The sequence below is a fragment of the Ovis aries genome, chromosome 7, assembly GCF_016772045.2.
Source record: "Ovis aries strain OAR_USU_Benz2616 breed Rambouillet chromosome 7, ARS-UI_Ramb_v3.0, whole genome shotgun sequence".
In the NCBI taxonomy this organism is placed as follows: Eukaryota; Metazoa; Chordata; class Mammalia; order Artiodactyla; family Bovidae; genus Ovis; species Ovis aries.
In genome coordinates, this window is record NC_056060.1 from 23,974,971 (window position 1) to 23,980,811 (window position 5,841).

Here is a 5,841-nt window from a genome sequence, read left to right on the forward strand (position 1 = left end):
AAACATTAGTTCCTTGTACATAAAATTTAAAAATAAAATTCTAAACTACAATTATAAGTGTTTTAATATAAATGGAATACTTAATTGGTTATAGAAATCTATTTTTTTAGTTTACTATTATCCTCTCAATGGATCTGTCTTCCAAATATGTGACTTCTTTTCCCTCAGTTATATAAAAGTATTTATGCTGGAAAAAAACATTGTTGAGCTTCTTCTTACTCTAGCACTCTACGAAATATTGTGAACCAGGCAGAATGAATACAATATGGTCTCTAGGCCTAAGGAACTCCCAGAGCAGCCAAAGAAACAAGTATGGGCTCCACCTTTGATAAAAGGTAAACTCTGGTAAGTGATATAATCAAGGTATAAACAATGTGCTATGCTATTATGAAGAAAGGAAAGGTCACAGGTGACTCACATACAAGCAGAAACTTTGATGAGAACTTACAGTATTCTCAGGCTATGCCCAGAACTGTGGCGTTATAGAAGGTGCATAAAAGCCCTGACTTCCTCTCTGATGTCGACTGACTATTAAGTTGGAGTGACAAAGCTAATATACATTATGAAAAGCAGCAAACAATGTTCCATGTTAGACTGTGGGATACTAAAAGTACTGCAGCCTTCCAGAAGAGATGGAGACCCATGGAAGCTGGAGCAGTCAGGGAGGGCAAGAGGGCTCTGGGACAAGAGGCAGAACAATGGTGGAAGCGACTGAGGGGCCAAAAGTTAGCCTGACCAAACTGCAAAAGCGAGAGGAAGAGGCAGGACAGTAAGGATGAGTCCTCAGGCACTAGGAGAACTATACTGCACGTAGTAGCAAATCTCAGAGACAATGAAAGATTTGGGACAGACAAGGGACCTGTGCATGTGATATTTAACCAACAATTTGTAGGATGGAGTAAACCAGGAAGGTGGTTGTGATGGGGTAGCCGGGAAGTGAGAAAATAAGGGTGGGAAGATTAGAGGTGATTCTTGATGGGGAAGTGTTGATGATCTGGACTAGGAAGCGCCTGTGGACACAGAGACTATTTCATCAGTATTTTATGAGACACGACTATGAGAAGTATTAATAAAAGGATAGATCTGTTGTTGTTGTTTTGTTTTTTTCCAGGTTTCTGGTTTTGTTTAGGTTTTTAAGGAAGAAGGAAAGTGGAAAAAAATTCTGATTAATTAATTGAAACAAATGCCTTCTACAAAGGTTAAGTCGGGAGGCAAAACTGCTTTAAGGGAGAAGCAGTGGTTTATATATGGTTTACTTGTGGTTTAGATATGCTGATGTGCCTTCCCAGGTGACTCAGTGGTAAATAATCCACCTGCAAAGAAGGAGACACAGGTTTCATCCCTCAGTTGGGAAGGTTCCCTGGAGAAGGAAATGGTAACCCACTTCAGTGGAGAATCCCATGGACAGAAGAGCCTGGTGGGCTACAGTCCATGGGGTCTCAAAGAGGACCAACACAACTTAGCAACTAAACAAAACAAAAACAAAGTATATGCTGTTGTGGTGGGAGGGAATCTCGGCTCACTCTCCCACTTCCATCTCTCACCCCTTCCGATCCTAGGGACTCGTTGTCAAAAGACTTTTGTCAAGCCTAGGCAATGGCACCCCACTCCAGTACTCTTGCCTGGAAAATCCCATGGACGGAGGAGCCTAGTAGGCTGCAGTCCATGGGGTCGCCAGGAGTCGGACACAACTGAGTGACTTCACTTTCACTTTTCACTTTCCTGCATTGGAGAAGGCAATGGCAACCCACTCCAGTGTTCTTGCCTGGAGAATCCCAGGGACCGGGGAGCCTGGTGGGCTGTCGTCTATGGGTTCGTGCATAGTTGGACACGACTGAAGCGGCTTAGCAGCAGCAGCAGCAACACCTATTATGACTGAGAATCAGATACTAAAAGGACCAAAAAGGACCTTTCTTGGCAGTCCAGCGGTTATGATTTCGCCTTCCAGTGCAGGGTGTGCAGGTTCAAACCCTGGTCAGGGAGCTGGGATCCCACATGCTCACAGCCAAAACACCAAAACATAGAAAAGAAGCAATATTGTAACAAACTCAAGAAAGACCTTTTTTTTTTTTAAGTGCCAAATAAAAATGGTTGCTTGCCACCCAGTTCTACAAGGACTGAGTTAGCCACTGCAGTAGCTGACCTTCAACACAGCCCAAAAGGAGTTCAGGATGGAGCTCAGGAAGGAGGCACTCTATCCTCTGGGGAAACTGGCAGTATATCCTTCAGATTATTAGATATTTTCAAGAGAAAATTTTATGAACCCAACTGCTTATATCTTTCCATACTTGGAAAGCACTGAAATCATGAACTAAGATATCTGTGCCCTCTACCAAGATGTGTGCCTGATTGCAGGTACCCACCCCGTTCTCCAGGATCACAGACACACTGACCCTCCTTACCTCTTTGCAGCAGTTCCTCAGAGCTGCCTGAAAGGCTGTCTCCTAGGTTGTATCCTCACTAATTCCCTAAATAAAACTGAAACCCAGGAATTCCCTGGTAGTCCAGCGATTAGAACTCCTTACTTCCGCTGCAGGGGGCCCAAGTTTGATTCCTGGTTTTGTTGTTTGTTGTTCAGTTACTAAGTCATGCCTGACTCTTTGCAACCCCACGGACTGCAGCAAGCCAGGCTTCCCTGTCCTTCACCATCTCCTGGAGTTTGCTCAAACTTATGTTCATTGAGTCCGTGAAGTCATCCAACCATCTCATCCTCTGTTTCCTCCTTCTCCTCTTGCCCTCAATCTTTCCCAGCATCAGGAAATGCAAGCCAAACAAAAAAAAGGGGGGCTAGGAAACAAAGAATAAAGCATTTATACAATATCACCAGGCCCTCCCAAAAGAGTAAAAAAGGCTCATATAATCCTCAATGCAAGGCAGAGACCACAGCTTTGCTAAAAAGAAAGTAGGGTATCTTTAGTATAGATTCAGAGCGTGTTGACTTAACTAATTAATAATGGTAATAGTGAAAGACCCACAGAGATGGGCTGACTTAACAAGTCAAGCTGTATAGGAATCAGCAAGCTCATGGCTCTCACTGGTAGGAAGATTGGATTTAAAGAACTCAGGATTGGACTTGAAGAATCCAGAAACTGAAAACTAAACTAGCAGGTCAGGAATGAAGGGAGAACCCTTGGGGACACCCCTGTAGGGATCCTAGTCTTGAGATACCTTCCCTTGCATAGTGAAAGGGAAAATCCAGGCTAGCTATAACTTCAGTTTCTATCTCTCTTACGTTGTAATGCCCTTCTGAAACTGCTCTAACTTTCCAGTTAAGAACATCACAGGTCTTCTGCTGTATTTGTCCTGGGAAGTCTTAGGGAATCAAGAAACAAGAGGAAGGAGATGGATCTGCCCATCCCTATTCCCTCCTAGCTCCTGAAGAGAGAGAGACAACCTTGGGTGGGTGGGAGCGGACAGGGGGCACAGACTGTCTCTAGTGGCAGCAGAAAGAATCACATCCCATGAGCAACCAGAGAAGATATATCAAAGACAGTGGAAGAAGCACCTTTTGGCTTCCTTTTGTAAACTAGCAAAGGCTGCCCCGTAGAAGGGAAAGGAAAGGAAGAGAAAAGCACCATCCAGCTTTGGGAAGATGCTGCATTTGTGGTGACAAAACATTCAGGTAGGAAATACCGACTGTGGAGCTGTGAGATGTGAGACTAGACCTCGTGTACCCATATTTGGATCAGATGCAAAAAAAAAAACACACAAAAACCTGACTCATCAACATAAAGATGATATCAGTAGTTTTTAAATATATGTGAGTGAAGTCGCTCAGTCGTGTCCAACTCTTTGGGACCCCGTGGACCACCAGGCTCCTCCGTCCATGGGATTCTCCAGGCAAGAATCCTGGAGTATGTTGCCATTTCCTTCTCCATGGGATCTTCCCGACCCAGGGGTAGAACCCGGGTCTCCCGCATCGTAGGCAGACGCTTTAACCTCTGAGCAAATACGAAATGCTAAACACTTTTCTAGGAGTGGCCTCTGCATGTTGCATCTTTGCATCCTCTTTCTTTTGCAACTAAGCCTGCTTTGCAGGCTCTCACTCATTTCTCGCTCATCTTGGCGGCAATTTCATACTGCTACCACCAGGTGGAGGTGTCACACTGCTCTTCACTTATTATCAAAGACATTCTTAAGACATTTGGGGGTGGGGACAAGGGGTCAGGTTCTTTGGTTCCATTAGTTACACAAATAAGCACTTGCCTTCACACCCAAGAGCGAAAAGAATTTGGAGAGTGAGCGTAAAAGGTCAGGCAGTGGCTGCCTCTTCCTCTCTTTTTGTTTTCTTAGTCCTTCGGTTTCCATGGGGATCTGTGTTTAAGCAGCAACTCTGAATCCATTTACTGCCCCTCAAGGCTTGGGGCTGAGCCCAGAGACTGGCTGTGAAGAATAGCAGGCGCTGGAATGGGTGGAAAGGAGGAGATTTATTTGCTAACTTTGGACAGCAAAAGATGAGGACAGGTATAGAAGAAGGAGTGACGGGGTGGAACTTGGAATGGGGTGCACAGAGGAATGTAAAAGGCAAATAATGTTTCAGTTCAAATAAAATCTGGGGACATTAAAATCTTTTCCAAAATTCTTCAATTGTCTTCTCACCATAGACTATTTCAGGACACACTCCGGGCCCCTTATAATACTAAGTCCTCTCCTACCCCTATCCAAAAATATCAGCAGACCTGTGTCAGAACCTGCCTGAGGTGCTTATGTGTCTTGTTCCGAAAGCACTCTGGAGCAAGAGAAGAGCACTCCAAGGAAAGACCATCCACTGTATTCCCCAGGTACAGTGTAGTGCCTGGCACATGGAAAGCTCTCGGTAAAATATTTGCTGAATGGATGAATAAATAAGTGAGCAATAAGAACAGGGCAGCTTTGGGAATTCCCTGGTGGTCCCAGGGTTTAGGACTCCATGCTCTCATTATCAAGGGCCTGGGTTCCATCTCTGGTCGGGGAACTAAAATCCAAGCCACAGGACAGCAAAAAAAAAAAAAAAATTCTTTTTTGAATGTGATAGCTTTAGTTTTAATTAATTTTACTTACCTCTAGCTTCAGGGCAAACTAAAGACAAAGGAAAAATGTCTTTTCATCAAAATCATGAGGATGTGAATATGTTCATTCAAAGACCAGTTGTGGGGTGGGGGGTGCTGTTTTCTGCTTAATCAGAAATAAGGAAAGTGTCTTACTAATAGCCCCTGTTTCTGGGAGTATTTGCATTTCCGTCAGTTTGGGCTATTATTCAGTATCCATTCACAGATAGCAGTTGATCTACATATGAACAGCTCTCTACTTGGTTTTCTCTGCTAATCAAGTTTTCTTTCCTAATGGCTTACCTTCCAGCCCCACCTTTCCATTTCGCTTTCTCTCTCACTGTCTTGTTTAATTACCACTCTCTATAATTATCTAATTTATTTACTTGCATTTTTATTGCTTGTCACCTCCCACAGGTGACAAGATCCTTGCTGCTTTCCTCACAGAGCCTTGGAGTCTAAATTTTAGAGTCTAAGTGCTCAAGTCGAACCTTTTTTGAAAAAATTCCATTTTAAGTGAATTCTTCACAATTCTTTAATCTATTCACCCTCTTGCCCTTCAATTGGAAGTGACCTTTCCTTCCTCTGAATGAGCACACATTTGATCTGCATTTCCTAGCACACTCACCACTTGCTGCCTATGCAGGTCAGCATAATAATAATTGTCATCAAATGTAGTGATCTTGAAAGATTGGCCAGGCACTGGGCCAAATTCCTTATTTTGTTAAATCTCCACCACAATCCTCTGAAATTGATATTATTAACCTCATTTTTATTTTATTTTGGTGGTGTTGTATGGCTTGCAGAATCTTAG